The 20128-nt window shown below is 41.0% G+C and overlaps 1 protein-coding gene across 3 annotated transcripts in view; it reads left to right on the forward strand.

Moving 5' to 3' along the window:
* Positions 1-1994: 1994 nt before the first annotated feature.
* The window catches only part of USF3 (upstream transcription factor family member 3), a 54146-nt gene continuing 36012 nt past the window's right edge, over positions 1995-20128 (forward strand). For all 3 annotated transcript variants that reach the window (XM_047875134.1, XM_047875135.1, XM_047875136.1), the window contains exon 1: positions 1995-2265. The gene's annotated coding sequence lies outside the window, so the exon portion shown is untranslated. The remainder of the gene's footprint in view (positions 2266-20128) is intronic.

The raw sequence follows: 20128 nt of genomic DNA on the forward strand, positions 1-20128 counted from the left end.
AAGACCAGTTTCACTTGGCCACCATATTTCATCACTAGTTTATGAACTGCAAACACATGCCAGCTAGCCTGAAAATTGGACTGGTGCTATTATTTGATGTATTCCTCTCATATCCAGTGTAGTAAACCAGTGTCGAATGCACAAAGCCGATAGAAAGATCTATGATTAGAATTTCAGCTTCAGTCAGGAATGAGGATAAAATTAAGCTAACATTCAAATCTTTGGTCAAACAGAAATTTCTCTTATTTAATACTTCTCAATTATGCTAGAAAGGTATTAATGTGTTATTTTAAACAGTGGTCCAAAGAAACTCTTAAATTCTGTTTTCTGAACCATCCAAACTGTTATTTTAGACTTGATAAATTGTAGTTGTTTAGAAAATAATACACACCCTAGATATGATATTTATTAACCAGAATAGTTTCTTTTTTTTTTCTTAAGTAGACTCCATGCCTAATGTAGTGCTGGAACTTACCACCCGGAGACCAAGAGTCAGATGCTCCACCAACTGAGCCATCCAGGCGCCCCTAGCCAGAATAGTTTCTTAACAAGAATACTTTATACTCTGATCATAATGGAAATTATTTCCTACATCTGGACATATTAATACTATACAATTTCATGGAGGTGCCATTAGCATTGCCATTAGGTTCTGTATTGTAGAGTCTTCCTCATCTGCAGCTTTGATTTCAGTGTGCTAAGTCCATCCAGAGGCTAATCAGAACTTCATACGCCTAGGTAGACGAGTTGAAGAAAATATCCAGTCTGTTTGTAGTGCCACAGTTTATAGGCAACGTGAAAGGCTTTCTATTTCATCACACCTTTTAAACATTACCATGGAGTTACTGTTTAACTTCACACTTTTTCTCAATACAAGGGCAGCGTCTTCTGTGCACAGGCTTCAGTAATTACCACTATGCCTTGCCCTGTGTGCATCTCCTGGAAGTTACCTGGTCTGGCCCACGGGCGTCTATAATCTGGGACATTTCCAAACCTGGTTGTGGAAGCGCTTGGGAATCTTTCACCACCACTAGGAGGAGGACACCTGTTTCCGGAGAGGAAGAGTTGTGAAATACGAAGCGAAAGGAGGAAAAGGGAGTTATGACCACGGTTCCAGGGCTCCAAGCCCATTTTGCAGTTAGGGGACCCCCAGGTCTCCATTCATGACCCCGCGGCTCTACACCTCTCAAATCTAGGTCTCTAGGAACTCAAGCTTGAGGTTCCAAAATCCATCCCCCACTGCCCCATACTGTTTTCCCCCAGCTGGGAGGCCGCCAGAACATTTCTGAACACGGTCATCTCCAGTTCAGAGGAATCCATGCTTTGTTGTAAACGCAGTATAACAGATGACCGCAACCTACAAATTCGAGCAGCGTCTGGTTGGCTGATCTTCCAGGGAAAGGGCAGTCTGAGACGTCTGGATTCTCTTCCCCACTTCTCGTGACGGAGGGATCATTTCCCTTCCTACCCTCTAGGCTAAGAGGAGCTCTCTAATCGTTCTTGGAAGACTTCCACGCCCTCTTCCTTTTTAGTTTTTCCACTTCCAAACTATTGAAAGACGTGACAAGCAGCACAGAGAACAAGATATAAAGAAGTTTCTTAAAAATACCTCGTTTTCTAGGTTCTCAAGTCGTCCCCTTTAAGGAACCAGGCCCACCTCTCTCCCATTCACCTACTGGCTTTCCTTGCTGCCCATCACTCTACCTTTAAGAATATTTCCTGTTCCTTCAACCCAACTTGCACACCTCCGCCCCCCGGCCCTCCTCATTGGGCCGCCCGAGGCCCGTTCAGTCTTCGGTTTTCCCTCCAACTCCTCCCGCCCTCTAGCCTAGCGCAACGGCGTCCCAGGTTCTGATTGGCCACCGCGGCAACCTCCCCGGGGCCGGGTTGGTGGGCTGAGTGGCAGGGGCGGGAGCGCGGAGCACCAAGGGTAGGCTGTTCGCTTGCGGAGCGGCGGCCGCGGGAGGGGCGGGGAGGGGCGGGGGGAGGGGGGCTGGGAAAGTTGAGGCCGCGCTGCCGCCGGGTCTCCGGCCTTGAGGGCTCGGGCTCGCTGCGGCGGCGGTGGCCGCAAGAAGAGGCGGCGGGGGCGGGGGGAGAGGAGGGCCTGGGCCCGCGCTCCCCCAGCCCCAGAGGAGCAGGCGGCGGCCGCGGACGGAGAGATTCGCCCGGGCGGTCGGACACCCCTGCCGTACCCGCCTGGGATCATGACCCAGGCGGGGGTCGCCGCCGCCGCTGCCGCCGCGGCCGAGACCGCGCAGCCAGTGGGTGAGTGACTGCGGGAGGGGGCTGCTGACAGCCGGGGCGGGGGGCGGGGGCCGGGGCTGCGGGGGCGGCTCCGGGGGGCGGCTCCGGGCTCTGCTCCACCCACCCCCTCCCGGTCCCGGAGACTAGGGCTGCTTGGAGTGTGTCTCCTTCCTGGGGACCCTGAGTGCGGAGCCCGGTGGGGTGCGAGCGTGGGCGGTGCACCTACCCCTCTTCTCCCCGGTCTCCGGCGCCCCGCGCCCCCTGGTGCCGGGCCGGTGGGGGACTCGCGCTGCGGCCCGGCTCCCAGATGCGCGCGGGGCGAGAGAGGCTCCACGCTGCCCTAGGTGCATAAAGAGCCGGGCATCAAGGTTCACACCGGATGGCCTTTGCCTGCCTCCTTCACCTTTTCCTGTCTCCTTCATCCCCACTTTATTCCTTGCTCTCTGAATTTCTTCGGACCCACTGGTCCGACTCATGAGACTTGCTTGTTAAGTCTCACCCCTACAGTCAGAGAGTTAGGCTTGCGTTTTCATTTCAAAAGCCTTTCTTTTGCTTTCTTAATAGGATCGGCACAAGCATATGGCCAACTCTTGAAATCTGGCTCCATATTTCTGAAGAAATATTTCTGGAGTCTTTTTCATGTTTCACATTTTGATCATTGGGTTTTCCAATACTCACTCTCCTCTCCCCGCCCCACGGTTACGTTGGGATATGGCCGTACGAGTTTATTAACTTTGTCTGGAAATAAGAGACTACACAAACCTGTGTGTGTGTGTAATCCCAGCTAAGACCTTCCAACTTACCTTCTCATAACATTAAGTAGGTATACTGACCTAACACTACCAAAAATAAGACAGTTGTGGCTAACTTAAGTTTGCATCAAGAAGAAGGTTGCTTACCTATAGACAAAGTGCAGATTTCTTGAATAAACACTTTGGTGAGTAACATGGAACCTGAAGCATATCGGTACCTTTGCTTTTTCTTTAAAAACAATTGAGCAAACAAACCAGCCTGCTTTTTGAAGGATCAACAGGCTGCCCTACTCTCTAATCATCTTGTTGATTTTTACCTCTCACATAGGACACTTGTTCAATGTAGCACAGAGTTACTGTATGGGATACATTTGTTGTTTCCCTTTATTTGTAAAGGATTCTGAAGCAAAGTACTTTGTAATCATTGCATGTCTGTAACCAGAAATAGTATAATGTCTCCAGATACTATAAGAATGAATGCTTAATCTCACATTTTGATCTAGTCTAAGTAACATGGCTCTTGTATACGTAGGTATTATATTCTATCTATATTTAAAAGAGGAGTTTTGTAAAATCCAAACGTGATTGCAGCCTAGAACATTCCTTAATATGAAAGCACTTCATAGCAGGGATATAAGGGCAGCATAGGATTGAAATATTTATTTTCTCAGTTAGTTGTCTATAGGACATCATGGAAATGTGAACCAGTCATGTAAGAGAAATTGATGGGTTACATTGTCAACAAGGGAAAAGAAACACTAAGGAAACAGAATGTTTGAGGTTAGAAGATAAACTTCAACAGGTAATCAGCTCAGAATTGTTACTTATAAACAGAGACTGAAATCAAGCTTAGGTCTTAACCATACCTGTCATCTTTTACTTTTCTAGCCTCAAGTCCAGTCGTTCTGAATCTGGACTGTAGAGTAGAATCACCTTGTATGCTTTTACATTTTCATGTCCATGCCACTCCCTCCAAAGATTCTCATACTTATTTATTTATTTATTTATTTATTTATTTATTAAAAAAATTTTTTTTTACATTTATTTATTTTTGATAGAGACAGAGCACCAGTGGGGGAGGGGCAGACAGAGAAGGAGACACAGAATCTGAAGCAGGCTCCAGGCTCTGAGCTGCTAGCACAGAGCTCAACACGGGGTTCGAACTTACAAACCACGAGATCATGACCCAAGCCAAAGTCCGACGCTTAACCGACTGAACCCCCCCAGGCGCTCCTTTTTTTTTATTTTTTAATGTTTATTTTTGAGAGAGAGACACACACATAGAGTGTGAGCGGGGGAAGGGGAACATAGAGCAGAATCTGAAGCAGGCTCCAGGCTTCATGCTGTCGACACAAAGCCTGACGTGGGGCTCAAACTCAGACTGAGAAATCATGACCTAAGCCAAAGTTGGACACTTAACTGACTAAGCCACCCAGGTACTTTTGATATGGGGTGAGCCCTAGCCAAAAACATAGTTTTTAAAGTTCCCCAGGTGTTTCTATTTAGCAGTCATGGTTGATAACTACTGAGTCTAGAACAATGTCCAAGCTGCTAGGTTTGTGTTCCTGGCTCTGCTGAATAAAGCCTTCACTCATGTGTCCAGTTTTTACCCAGTGCTTCCAAACCTTTGGACCTCCTCATGGTCCCGCAACTCTGTAGTTCAGATCTCTTGCTTTTGTTAATGACATTGGTCATTCTTAGCACGTGGGCAGTCTTCCTTGTGCTCCTCCCCACCGACAATAGTTCTAACTCTACTTTTATAAAGGTTTTCCTAACAGCTCTCTCTCTTAGCAATTGGTTCCCTTTGAACTTTTATGCCACATATTGTTTAAAAGACTCCCTTTATGTTTATACCATATGGTGGTTTAATTGTATATGTGTTTTATTACTCTCAAGCTTAACAGCAAGGAGTACTTTACTTTTTGGCTCTTCTACAGTGATTTGCTAAGACTTGGATTGGTTTGCTTTGGAATCCTTCTGACACTGCTTGCAACCCTAGTTTCAGGTTTGATTCTGTCCCAGATGTTTGTGTTGTGGTAGCTTTCTCTCACCTTAACTTGCATTGAATTCATGTATGGATGTCAGTGTCTTCCATATCTTTTCCTGTTGTCTTCAGTAGGTTGGTTATTTTCTCCTCTGTGGCCCCATAACATCTTGTACTTATTTCTGGGATAATGCTGTTACGTTGCCATAGTATGTGTTTATCTACCTTTTCTACCAGACTGTTCTCTAGAGCCTCCATGTTGAGCAACTCAATGAGGTATGTTTCATGTTGTATTCTTAATACCATTGCAGCATGGCAAAGTTAGAACCCCCAAACATGGGAAGTGTGTTCTCTTTGTCCTTGTAATTTTTAATTTTTTTTATTTTTTAAAGATTTTATTTTAAGTTTTATTTATTTTGAGAGAGAGAGAGTGCACACAGGTGCGAGCAGGGGAGGGGCAGAGAGAGAGAGAGAGAGAGAGAGAGAGAGAGAAAGAGAATCCCAAGCAGGCTACATGCTGCTCAATCTCATGGTTTGTGAGATCATGATCTGAGCTGAAACCAAGAGTCTGAACTCAACCAACTGAGCTACCCAGACACCCCTAAAGATTTTATTTTTAAGTAATCTCTGTACCCAACGTTGGGCTTGAGCTTACAACTCCAAGATCAAGAGTCACCTGCTCTACCAACTGAGCCAGCCAGGTACCCCCTTCTTTGTAATTTTAGGACCTAACATAGCACTTGTCATTAGTAGGGACTAAATAAATGTTTGCTGAGTAAGTGACTGCCATGTTATATATTATGCAGAGATAGCCTTATACATCTTTAGCATAGGTTGATTTGACATGGGTTGATTTGCTATTAAATATTTTTATGACTTCTGTTATGGATTTGGTAAGGGTTAGTGGAATTTAAGTAATTATGGTTGTGGCAGATCCCTTACACATGTAATCTTCCTTCCAATATGCATGGGGATGTATACCTCTGAGCTCTAGAGGTTCACTCTTGTTATCCAGAAAATATTTGCAGAACTCTCACTAAGAGAACAGCTTTTAACTGTCCAGTTGGATAATTTTTCTTTTTCTCATTAAATTTTCCATATGAGTACAATTGCACTACTTCAGAAGGCCAGATCTTTTAATTAGATCAGTAGAGCATGATAAGTTGCTCCTATTAATGTGCTAATACTGTGTTTTAAATTCAGTTCATCAAGTATTTATTGAGTGCTTACCATGTGCCTAATACTCATAGGTGCTAAAGAGAATACAGAAATAGTAAAAAGTGGGGACTCAGCTCTTAAGTTTTTAGACTTACTGGAAGGATTGAGGAACACTGTTTCAAATAATTAAGGGACTGAACGTGGTACATTAGATGCAGATTTAAACATAAATACCCCAAATCTAAGATGCAATGATTAATACTATGGAAAATTAAGAAAGACCAGATATTCTTTCAGTAGAATTTATTACTCTCATATACTGAGTACTAATTGTTGAGGATACAAATATGAAAGATGTGGTTTCTACCATTTAGAAGCCTTACAGGCTAGTGAGGAAAACCAGGAAGCATATAAAGTGTATTTCATGTTAAGATATTGTGAAGTATTATGTCAGGATGTTTGGGACTAACCTGTAGGCATCAGAGAAAGTTTCAAAGAGGAGAAGGTAGGAATTTTCAGTTGGAAGATTGATATGAACATTCCAGACGAACTAACAGGTACAAAAGCATGGGAATGAGAGGGATCGCTTCTTGAGTAAGGAGCTGCAAGTAGATTGGTATCAGTAGAAACTGGTATGTTAAAGAACATGGACTTTGGAGTCAGATACGTGGTTTGCACACTTTTATTACTGGTAGGAATAAAAGACCCTTGCAGGTCTTGTCTGTGTAGGGTAGCAGTAATCTAGTGGTAACTTCACTCTCAGTGTTAATACAGAGAGGTGCCCCAGGATTCTCTGGTTTCCATCTATGCTCCTGTGCCTCCCCTTTTAACTATTGCCTGGCTGTGTGTGGAGCCTCAGATAGCCTTGCCTCACAGTTAATGAAGCCATTATTGTGTCCCCTGGTGAAAGTATCTTCACCTTAGCTACTGTAATTTCTTAAACAGCAGAAGCCACAGGGAAGGGGACAAAGAGAAATTTGTGGTGTAACCATGAGACATACCACTTCTACCTCTACTCTGATTTCTCTTTGGTAATGAGCAATAGAAATTGCCTTTGGCTAACTTAAGCAGAAACTTTATGGATAGATTTATGGGTAGATATTAGCTAAGGTCACAGAAGTGAAGGAAGGCAGAATAATCAAGCCATAGAAAGGCCTGGGTACAGCATCTTCCAGGATCCCATGGGCCCATAGGGCTAACTGAGCCCCAGCGGCCTTTCTTCCTTGTGTGGTCTTATATGTCAGCCCTGTGCCCACACCTCAGAGATAAGCCCATGTTTGATGGTCCTGTCAGATCTCAGAAATCAGGCAGAGAAGCTCTCCAAAGGAAAAGTAAGCTATTGTTGCTAGAAAGCTAAAAAACAACAGATATTTCCTACAGTGTTCATTGGATTTGATAGTGTGGAGATCTTTTGCAAGCAGTTTTATGAATAATAGCCAGATAATGGTGAAGAGTGGATGGGAAGTGAGGAAGAAGGGACGGTGAGTATAAACTACTGTTGAAGAAGCCTGATGGTTGGGAGGAAGAAAGAATGAGACCACAGGGAAGGAGTTACAAGATCAGAACAAAAAAAATTTTTTTGCCTCTTAAAAGAAAAATTGAATAAGGATATATTTAAGTGGAAAAGCACTAACAGAGGAGGAGAGATTAATAATATACGAGAGAGAAGAGATATTACCTAATAAGATTACTAAGAAGTGAGAATGATAGAATCCAGAACAAAGGTAGAGAGTTTAGTGTTAGCTAGAAATATTAGGGAAGATTTTAGAGAGGAGGACAGAATTGCTTTAAAGGGTTAATAGTATTTGAATAAGCAGAGCAAAGTGGAAAGGTCACTTCAATAGGCAAATAGCATAGATTTAGCAAAATATGAACTAGCTGATAAGGGGCCTAGGGAAGAACCTGTCTGTATTGGAGAGAAGGGTAGATGACATGATTAGCTTGATAGCCCTTCTCCTATGTGTATTGTATTAAGTGGAAGTGGATAAGTGAGACTGGCCAGTGAAAAGATGGTGTTAGGTAGAGCCATGAAAGCTAGGACCCAAGAGTTTGGATTTGATACTGGGAAATAGTACTGTAGATTCTGAAGCAGGAGTACCGTAACTTGGAAAGATTACTGAGGCACTGGCATATGAAACCTTTGAAGAAGAGGGGAAAGACTGGGAACTGAAAAGACTATTAAGACACATACTTGTGGGGCAACTGGGTGGCTCAGTTGCTTGAGTGTCCAACTCTTAATCGTAGCTCAGGTCTTGATCTCAGGTTGTGAGTTCAAGCCCCGTGTTGGACATGAAGCCTACTTGAAAAGAAAAGAAAAGAGCCAGACATGTAAAACAGGGCCTAATCTGAGATTGTAGGAATAAACAGGAGGAGATGAACATTGTGAAAAGAATTGATAGGATTTGGGGAGAAATTTTGAAGATTAATTTTAGGTTTAGAGCCTGGGTAAAGTTTTGATGTCAGTGATAAAAATGGAGAAATTGGAAGTAGGTCTGTTAAGAGGCAAGGCAATTCAACATGTTGTAAAAACCTGTTAATTGGTTTTGAAATGAAATATTCTGAAGAGAACTTGTCTAACCAAAGGTTTGGGACAAGATCTGTGTTGAAAGTTGGCTTTATTATAAGAAATAAATAAACAAATAAAGCAAAACATAATGCCTTTTACATGGAAACAGTTTGAAACTTTGTAGAGAGAAAGCAAATAGAAAAGCAAATAGCATTGAGCCTTGGAAGTCAAAGTGAGAGACAAGGATTCATGTTAGAGAAGGAAAATGCATAATTGGGGAAGAGGAAGACAAATTGGGAGAAAAGGGAGACAACAGCAGCCTCCAATCCTGCAGAGAGAAGAGGGAAGGCAGAGAAAAGATCTCTGGTGTGGGGAAGAGTAGTCCAGACCTCTAAGAAAGTAGTTTTGGTGGGCAGGGACAATCAGAAGACTGCTGCCATGGGTTTAGGAGGGATTGACCAATGCAGGAAAGTGAGAAGCTTCAGAGGAATAGTAGGAAAGAAATGGAATGATAGAAAAGGCAGTAAATTTTTGTTTAATAAGTTCCGATTTTGGAAGCAAAAGAGAAAATGGTTAAGGAGGAAATAAAGTGCTAGAGAGAAAGGAATCAAATATAGAGTCCTTCTCCATAGATGGAAGAGTTCTCATTGGGATGTTCTGGAGGGCTGAAAGGATGCATGGGCAGAGTCTGTTTTGATAGATGTAGGATGCAGTGAAGGAAGTCTTACTGGATGACCTCTGTCTTCCCAGTGAATTAGGGGGGAAATGGAAAAAAGTCAACTATCATGTACTGAGCTCTTGCCATGTACCAGATACATTGCGTGATCCATTAAAGGTATTATCATATAAAATCATAACAGTTCTCCCGGAAGTTGGTGATAGTCTCTTAATTTTAAATGTGAAGATGCCAAGACTTCAAGGAATACTTATTTTATTTTACTGTTTTTAAAGTTTTTAAAATTTATTTATTTTTGAGAGAGAGCGAGCGTGTGTGTGTGTACGCATGTGCGTAAGCATGTGCAAGTGGGAGAGAGGCAGAGAGGGGGAGAGAGAGAATCCCAAGCAGGCTCCACGCTGTCAGCACAGAGCCTGACGTGGGGCTCAATCCCATGGACAGTGAGATCATGACCTATTTTATTTTTTAATGGAGGAACTTTTTTTTAAAGTTTATTTCTTTTGAGAGAGAGAAGGAAAGCATGAATGGGGGAAGGGCAGAGAGAGAGAAGGGAGAGAGAGAATCCCAAGCAGGCTCCATACCAACCAGCACAGAGCTGGATGCAGGGCTCCATCTCACAAACCATGAGATCATGACCTGAGCAGAAACCAAGAGTTGGATGCTTAACTGACTGAACCATGCAGGCACCCCTCAGACTTAAAAAAAAAAAAAAAAAAAAAAAGATTATTTTATTTTTACAATGTTTATTTTTGAGAGAGCATAAACAAGGGAGGGGCAGAGAGAGAGGGAGAGAAAGGATCTGAAGCAGGCTCTGCACTGTCAGTGGAGAGCCTGACATGGGGCTCGAGCCCATGAACCCAGAGATCATGACCTGAACGCTAGCCAGATGCTTAACCAACTGAGCCACCCAGACACCCCAGATTTTATTATTATTTTGACTTAAAAATTTTTATTTTAAGTAGGCTTTACCTCAATGCAGAGCCCAACATGGGGTTTGAACTCATGACCCTGAGATCAAGACCTGAGCTGAGGTCAAGAATCTAACACTTAACTGACTGAACCACCCAGGTGCCCCTTATTATTATTTTTTTAAGTAATCTCTACACCCAGTGTGGGGCTCGAGACCAAGAGTCACACACTCACTGACTGAGCCAGCCAGGCACCCCAGGGAATACTTATTTTAAAACCAAGTAGCTAGTAAATGTCAGCTTTTTGATTCTAGGTCTGATATCAAAGACTATTGCCATTCTCCTATACCATTCATTCATTAATTTGAGGTGACAGATACATGGGGTGTTAGTGATTATAGTGGCTGTGCTTCAGAATTACTTTTGGGGTCTAAAAAAATTCCTGCACCCTGCACCAGTCATTCATTCCTTCACCAACATACTTTTTAAAAAAAAAAATTATTTATTTTTTTAGAGAAAGTGCGAGTGGGAGAGGGGCAGAGACAGGAGAGAGAGAGAGAGAGAGAGAGAGAGAGAGAGAGAGAGAGAGAGAGAAGAGAGAAAGAGAATCCCAAGCAGACTCCGCATTGTCAGTGCAGAACCTGATGCGGGGTTGGAACCTATGAGCTATGAGATCATGACCTGAGCTGAAGTCAGACGTTTAACTGACTGAGCCACCCAGGTGCCCCACCAACATACTTATTACCTACTATGTTATGGTTCTCCAGAGAAAGAGAATGAATAGAATATATATCACAAGAGGAGCCCAAAGCATCATATAGTATCATATGGAGGTGGGAGGGAGGTGAGGGCTTGTGAAAAGGACACAGGAACAAGCCTAAAAGAGTGCCCAGTGGCCAAAGCTCGAATAATTTCAACAATAAAATAACTATAGCATTATATTTTAACCCAAAGGGTAAAATATTTCTTTGAGGCAATACTGATATAAATGAATTATTGAATAAATAAATTGGAGAAGAGACAAATCTTCTTTGCAGAATAATTAAAAAAAATTTATTTAGATACTCCCTTCTCTAAGAGATGGAGATTAATTCCCCTCTCCTTGAGTATGAGTTAGACTTAGTACCCACTTCCAAAGACTAGAGTATGGAAAGGGAAAAATAGTAACATAGGAGTAATTACTTGAGTCATGTTAACAGGAAATTTGAGGAGGAAAGTTGGTGTGAAAGACTACATCTTTTATGACTTCAGTATGATCTAAGTAATTTAATATAAGGATGTTTTATTTGTATAGTGAAAAAAATCTAGTTAAGTAACAGAATTAAAAATAGGAAAGTAAATATACATCTTTATTAACATTGAAAAGCTAGTAAGGGTGTCATCTAAAGATCAAAAACACTGAGGAATTTATGAAAAATGCAAAGCATATGGAATCAGGTTGATGGCAAAACTATACAGTTTGGAGAAATGCAACCCATTACAGACTTAAAGGGGAAACAGTAGGAAAGTGAGTTTTCCCACTGCAATTCTGGAAAATCCCAAAGCTTAGAGACTTTGAAAAGTAGGAGGGGCTTGAGGTTGGTTGTCTTAGTCCATTCAAGCTGCTATAACAAAATATAGACTGGGTGGCTTATAAACAACAGAAATTTATTTCTCACAGTTTTGGAGGCTGAAGTCCAAATCATGGTGCCAGCATAGTTGGATTCTTCCAGGTTGTGTTCTCCTACTTCATGCTGTAACCCCTCACGTGGGGAAAGGGGTAAGCAAGCTCTCTGGGACAGCTTTTGTAAGGGCACTAATCCCATTCATCAAGGCTTTGCCCTCATGACCTAATCATTTCCCAGAGGTCCTACCTCCTAATACTGTCACCTTGGGATTTAGGATTTCAACATAAGAATTTTGGGGGGACACATTCAGACCATTGCAGTGGTCAAAGGTAATTAATTAGCAGACTTCAGAACAGCTGTAACGGGACCAATTGCAATACCTAATTACAGTTTTTCCTCACAGGCTAAACTAGTAGAACATATTTACATAAATTGAGGGCATCTCCATCCTGGGCTTTAAGACCAGAGAGAGAATCAGGGCTATATTTTAGAGAACTTCCAGTTGTCACTGTGAATGTAGAGCTCCTTCCTTCAGAAGCCACCCATCTAGCTGTTCACCTCCTCGATCCATGTATGATACTTTTGATAGCCAGAACTTTTATGATTAGCATGCACATTCATGGCAAGGAGAAGAGTGATTTTTCACATATATTAAAGCATTGGTTCTTAGTGGTAAAAACACATTAAAATCACCTAGGGAGCTTTCTTTAAAAAGATAATTTCTACAGTGCATCCAGAATTGAAAACTACTATGCTGGGGAAACCAACTTTATCTGCCAATTCACTTAACGAATTCTCACTAAATATTTAAGGAAAACCAATAGGATGAAATAGTGACATCAAGCCGAACAAAAAAAGGAATTGATTTTTGAGAAAACAAATTGAATGTGATGGACAAAAGATAACATTTTTGTTAAAAAAAATTCTAAAAAATTTGAGAGCATGTGATTTCCATAAAATAGCAATGGGTGCTATGAAAAAGAACAAAAAAGTTTTTGGAAATTAGAAACATGTTTTCTGAAATACAAACTTCAACAGCAGGCTGAATAGCAACATGATTGTAATATATGACTAATGAACTAGATAATCAAACCAGGGAATTCTTCTAAAATATGGTATGGGGCACCTGGGTGGCTCAATCTCTTGAGTGTCAACTTTGGCTCAGGTCATGATCTCACGGTTCATGAGTTTGAGCCCCACATGGGGCTCGCTGCTGTCAGCCTGTCAGCACAGAGTCCACTTTGGATCTTCTGTCCCTCTCTCTCTGCCCCTCCCCTGCTTGCACTCTCCCCAAAATAAAGAAAATATATTTTTAAAATATGGTACAAAAAGACAAGAAAATTATGAGCTGTTGGACATGCAGGATAAATCAAGGAGAACTAACCACTGGAGCCAAAATTCTACACAATTTCAGTAAGTGTGGCATGGGAGATGGGCAGTGGGCAGTTGGTGGGTAAGAAATAGAGTATTTTAAAACTTCTGTAATGGGGCGCCAAGGTGGCTCAGTCAGTTGAGCATCTGACTGTGGCTCAGATCATGATCTCACAGTCTGTGAGTTCGAGCCCTGCATCAGGCTCTCTGCTGTCAGCACAAAACCCGCTTCAGATCCTCTGTCCCCCCCTCTCTCTCTGCCCCTCCCCCTCTTGCATGTGTGCTCTCTCTCTCTTATTAAAAAATTAAACATTAAAAAAAAACCTTTTGTAATGAGAGGGGAGGAGACCATAGATACTGTTTTTAAGAAGAAGAAAATATATTTAAGTTGTAATATGAAGATAGGTTATCAATAAGCAATTCCTTTTCTCTCAGCTTTGCATTTCTTTGTGTGTCACTTTCATCCTCACACTGGCTTCTTTCTTTTGCATGATGTCTGTAATGTCCATATTTGGAATTCTATGCATTCTCTTTAAATTGGAAAAGGAAAGAGGATGGCTATCCATACCATCAAGGAAAAGTCCTGAAGTTTGCTATATTTGTACCAATCTGAGACCAGTCATTGTGCCCCCAAAAAAGTCATTTGCCGAGACTTGCCAAGGTCCACCACCGAAGCACAAAGGCTGGTTTAGGGGTACATACCTAAGTGAAAAATCAGGGAGTTCCATGAAGTGGAGAGGAGAAAATATCAAATGTCCACTGTAGTGTGTTTCTTAGAATTGCTAGGGAAATTCATAAATTGAACGGATGAAAGAGGAAAAAAGGTGTTGAGGAAAATAAGAAACAAAAAAATCAGGCAAGGAAAAGTAAAAAAGCATAGGTGGGAGGAGAGAGAAGAGAATATGACCACATGGGACAATATTTACAATAAATGTGACTGGAATAAATTCTCTCTTTTTTTTTTTTCTTTTTTTTTTAAGGCTCTTAGATTGTGTAGAAACAAATCTCCAGATTTGTGTTATGTCAGAGAAATATAAAACAAAATAATGTAGACAGTTTAAAAATAAAATACACATGTACATGCCCCAGGCAATTGTTGAATATAAGAAAATTCATACATAGTAATTTGTTACCAAAGTTTGTTTCAAAGAGCAAACATTTTCTTTTAAAAGTACTTATATAATGTTATACCTAAGTAGGTAATAATATATTCTTCTTAAATACTCATTTAAAAAAAGTAGGGAGGGGTGACTGGGTGGCTTCATCTGTTGAGCATCCAACTTTGGCTCAGGTTACATGATCACGGTTCATGAGTTTGAACTCCACATTGGACTTGCTGCCATCAGCATGGAGCCTGCTTCGGATCCTCTGTTGCCTTCTCTCTGTCCCTCGCCCGCTTGCACTCTCTCTCTCAAAAATAAATAAACATTAAAAAAGGTAATAAAAACTTTTTGAAAGGAGGGGTGTGACACCTGGCTGACTCATTTGTTAGAGTGTGCAGCTCTTGACTGCTGGGTTGTGAGTTTGAACCCCATGTTGGGTGTAGAGATTACCTAAAAAACAAATACTCATGTAACACTTAATAAAAATATATCATGTAGGAGGGCTATAAAAAATCTCAAATTCTAAAAATTTGACACTTCCAAAAATTTTTATTTTTAACATTTTTAAAAATATTTATTTATTTTTGAGAGAGAGAGAGTGCATGAGCTGAGGAGGGACAGGGAGAGACAGACAGAATCTGAAGCAGGCTCCAGGCTCTGAACTGTCAGCACAGAGCCTGACGCTGGGTCTGAGATCATGATCTGAGCCGAAGTCAGACACCTAGCCGACTGAACCACCCAGGCGCCGCCCCTACCCCCGCCCCCCCGCAAATTTTATTTATTTAAGTAATCTCTACACCCAACATGGGGCTCAAACTCACAACCCAAAGAAGATCAAGAGTTGCATGCTTCACCGACTGAGCCAGCCAGGCTCCTAAAAATCAGATACTATTTATTGCCAGTCATAATGCAGGGAAACAGCACGTGTGCATGCACGCGCGTGCACACACACACACACACACACACACACACACACACACAGAAATTAACAAAATGGGAACCAAAAAAGAAATATAACTACTTGGAAAGTTTTTTGTTTCCACTCAAGTTAGAGGAAATAAAAGTTGAAATTACAAGGAAGAAAAAGTCAAGATAATGAAAAGCTAATCACAGAAAAAGAAATATAAATGATTCATAACATATGAAAGGGTATTCAGCCTCATGAGTTATCAAGGAGATGCAAGTTAAGCAATAAGGTATCTTTTGCCTTTTGGACTGAGAAAAGCTTAAGAGATGTTGATTGCAGCCTTTTTTTTCAGGATTGTTTTTAATAGCAAAAATAGTAAAAGGGAAAGAAAGAAAATGAGTATTGATCAATGGGGAACAGCTAAATAAATTATGGCTCCATGCTGCATAACACTATGTAGGTATTAAAAGAATAAGGTAAATTAATACGTACTTACCTGGAAAGATGTTCATAATGAATTTCTAGGTAAAAAGAAAGCGTGTTTCAGAGTGACAGCATGATTTCATTTTTATAAAAAATTTGTGCATATGATAATATAAATATACATTATATATATAATATAATATATACATATTGTTATATGTATATTGTTTGTATTTATATGTATATGTATGTATACATATATATGTATATATATTATGATATGCATATAATATAATATGTATTATATATATTATATTATATATGTATATATAATAACTCTGTAGAAAGATAAAGAAAATTGGTGTCAAATTGATTCCCAACTAGGGGAGAATAAAACTGAATAGGTGATAGTGGGTACTCTAATTTTTCTCCCCCCAAAAAAGGGATGTAGTTATAGATAATATTTACTTTCTTGGTTTTCAGTATAGTATTTATTTTTTATTTTTTTAAATTTAATTTTAGAGCACATGAGTGGGAGAGAGGGGCAGAGAGAAAAAGAGAATCTTAAGCAGCCTCCATGTTCAGCCCCAAACCCAATGTGGGGCTTTGATCCCACGACCCTGGGGTCATGACCTGAACTGAAATCAGGAGTCTGACGCTTAACTGACTGAGCCACCCAGGCACCCCTCAGCATAGTAATTTAAGAAATAATTTAAAATTTAACTGAAACTACATATTATTTAGGAATCAATGACTATTGAAAATACCACATATTAAAATCTATGGGCTGTCCTTGAGGAAATATTATAGTCTTAAATACATTTATTAGGAAGACTGAAAAGCTAATTCATATTGTAGAAGAAAAAATGCATTCAGGTAGCAAAAGATTAAAATTCTGTATGAGGATATACAGTAAGTATTTCTTGTACCCTTTTCCCCATTCCCCTCTTCAAAGGTGATCCTTCCAGAGAAATTCTGTGCACTTGTCAACATACACATTTATGTTCTTCTCCCCATCCCAAAGGATAGGTATTATATGTTTGTAATTTTTTAAGTTAAAAAAAAATATATACTTATATAAGTATACACATATATACATTTATACATATGCATATTTACATGTACATATATACATATGTGTGCATGTGTGTGTATATATGTATAGTTTGCTAGTGCTGCCATAAAATACCACAGACTTGGTGGTTTAAACAAGAAATGTTTATTTTCTTACAGTTCTGGAGTCTAGAAGTCCAAGATCAAGGTGTCAGCAGGTTTTTTTTTTTAATTTTTTTTTTTAATGTTTATTTATTTTTGAGACAGAGAGAGACAGAACATGAATGGCAGAGGGTCAGAGAGAGAGGGAGACACAGAATCCAGAGCAGGGTCCAGGCTCTGAGCTGTCAGCATAGAGCCTGACGCGGGGCTCGAATTCACAGACCATGAGATCATGACCTGAGCCGAAGTCGGAAGCTCAACCAACTGAGCCACCCAGGCGCCCCTTTTTTTTTCATTTTTTAAAAAATGTTTTTATTTTATTTTTGAAACAGAGAGAGACAGAGCATGAGCAGGGAGGGAGACATAGAATCTGAAGCAGGCTCCAGACTCTGAGCTGTCAGCACAGAGCCCAATACGGGGCTCAGACTCACCAACCATGAGATCATGACCTGAGCTGAAGTCAGACGCTTAACCGACTGAGCCACCCAAGCGCCCAAGGTGTCAGCAGGTTTGATTTCTTCTGAGGCCTCTCATCTTGGCTTGTCGATAGTTGCCTTCTTGTGGTATCCTCATGTGGTAGTTCTCATGTCTGTGTGGTCTGTGTTTTAATCTCATTTTCTTATAAGGACACCAGGCAGGGGTGCCTGAGTGGATCAGTCGGTTAAGCATCTGACTCTTGATTTCTGATCAGGTCATGATCTCACAGTTCGTGAGTTCGAGCCCGGTATCCATGCTGACTGTGAGGAGCCTGCTTGGGGTTCTCTCTCCCTCTCTCTCTGCCCCTCCCCTGCTCATGCTTCTTTCTCAAAATAAATAAATAAATTTTTTAAAAGAAGGATACCAGGGGCACCTGGGTGGCTCAGTAGATTAACTGTCTGATTTCAGCCCAGGTCATGATCTCACGGCTTGTGGACTCAAGCCCTGCGTCAGGCTCTGTGCTGACAGCTCAGAGCCTGAGCCTGCTTTGGATTCTGTGTCTCCCTCTCTCTGTCCCTCCCCCACTTACACTCTGTTGTGTGTGTGTGTGTGTGTGTGTGATAAATAAACGTTAAAAAAAAAAAAAAGACACCAGTCAGATTAGGGCCCACCCTAATGACCCATTTAAAAACATTTTATTTTAGGGCACTTGGGTGGCTCAGGTTAAGTGTCCAACTTCAGCTCAGGTCATAATCTCGCGATTTGTGAGTTCGAGGCCTGTGTTTGGCTCTGTGTTGACAGCTCAGAGCCCGGGTACCCCTCTAATGACCCATTTTAACTTAATTACCTTTTTAAAGGCTTTATCTCTAAATACAGTCGCATTCCAGAGTACTGGGGGTTAGGATGTCACCATATGAATTTGGAGGAGACACAATACAGCCCATTTTATAATCATATATATTTTATATATATAATATATATACACAGACATATATATTACACATATATACATACATTTATATTATACATATGTGTACATACATATACATATATTTAGATTGAATGTTTAGATATTATGATTCAATCTTTTATTTTTCAAGTTTATTTATGTTGAGAGAGAGCACGTGTGCACAAGTGAGCATGAGCAGGGGAGGGGCAGAGAGAGAAGGAAAGAGAGAATCCTGTGCTGTTAGAGCGTGGAGCCCAAAGTGGGACTTGAACCCACGGGCTGTGAGATCATGACCTGAGCCGAAACCAAGAGTCGGACACCTGACCAACTGAGCCACCCGGTTGCCCCTCAATCTATTTTAGATTGAACCATCTGAAATTGTAGTTTCTAGAGGCAGAAAAAGTCAAATATGGGCAATTTCAGATGATTCAACATAATACTGTAACATATTTAATCATTCTTTTTTTTTTTTTTCAACGTTTATTTATTTTTGGGACAGAGAGAGACAGAGCATGAACGGGGGAGGGGCAGAGAGAGAGGGAGACACAGAATCGGAAACAGGCTCCAGGCTCTGAGCCATCAACCCAGAGCCTGACGCGGGGCTCGAACTCACGGACCGCGAGATCGTGACCTGGCTGAAGTCGGACGCTTAACCGACTGCGCCACCCAGGTGCCCCTCTTTTTTTTTTTAAATTATTCTTTTGATGAGCCTTTAGGGTGTTTCCTTGTCCTTTGCTACTTGAAACAATTTTATAATGAATATCCTTGGATAAATGTCCTGTTGCACATACATGAATATGACTTGTAGAGTAAATTTCTAGGAGTTACTACATCAGAGAGGTACATATTTCTGTGGACCAGATGTGGGTCCACAGCGTGTTAGGAGGAGCTGGTCTGGGCACTCTGCCTTAGGCTTTCCATCACGGGCAGGACTACCTCAGCAGAAAGAGACTGGGGCCCTAAAGACAGAGGCAGAAATTGGGGGTGGGGGAGAGAATGTAAGAGATAGTGTGGGGAGAGGCATTACCTGCATCAGAGGAACTGTACTGAGATATTCTCAATGGATTGTTTGTGACTAAAAATGACTAGAGGATTTGTATCATATAGTCGTGATCAGTAGAGTCATGGGATCCACCCTAAATTTATCCAAGGAGCAGGATCACCCATGGAAGAGGTTTGAACTGAGAGGGGAAGGTATTTTGTACTATTTACATTTTATGTGTCCTACTCCTTCAGCGTAATAGTATGTACTAGTATGTATGTAGTGTGTACGTAGGTAATTGCTTGGACTTATGTAGAGAAAATGTCTGGAATTGATACCACCAGACTGTTAAAAGCGGAGGGGCATTGGTACTTCTTCACATCTCTGCTGTTTAAAATTTTTACAAAAGTTATTTTTGCAATTGAATTTTTAAAAACTTAATAATGGAATTTAGTTATATATTCTTAACCAGGAGTATTTATAGCTTGTATGGGAAGAGCAAAGGAAGGGTAAGAGTCTAACAAATTCTAAACTGTCCACAGTGGGTATTCCTGGAAAGCATGATAGTAGAGCTGAAGAACTTTTCCATTTAACTTTATATATTTCTGTATTCCTTGAAAATAATTTTTATGCAAATTGGTTACTTGTGTAGTTCGTAAGTAAAAATTTAAAATCTTTGGCTTATTTCTTTTTCTTGAGATACAGTTTGGCCCAACTTCACAGTGAAAGCTCCAGTGGCAGGACTTCCTTAATTTCCTTTTTGTATATATGACATAGTATCTCCAGGTTGGCATTTAGGAACCACCCTGACTGATAGCTCCAAGCAAGATGATGATGCGATTCACAGGAAGGAGCCAGCAATGTTGTTAAAGGATGTAAGATTTCTGTAATGGCAAAGGAAATTAGGACTTCTGATAGCAGTTATA

Source organism: Prionailurus viverrinus, chromosome C2 (assembly GCF_022837055.1).
Source record: "Prionailurus viverrinus isolate Anna chromosome C2, UM_Priviv_1.0, whole genome shotgun sequence".
In the NCBI taxonomy this organism is placed as follows: Eukaryota; Metazoa; Chordata; class Mammalia; order Carnivora; family Felidae; genus Prionailurus; species Prionailurus viverrinus.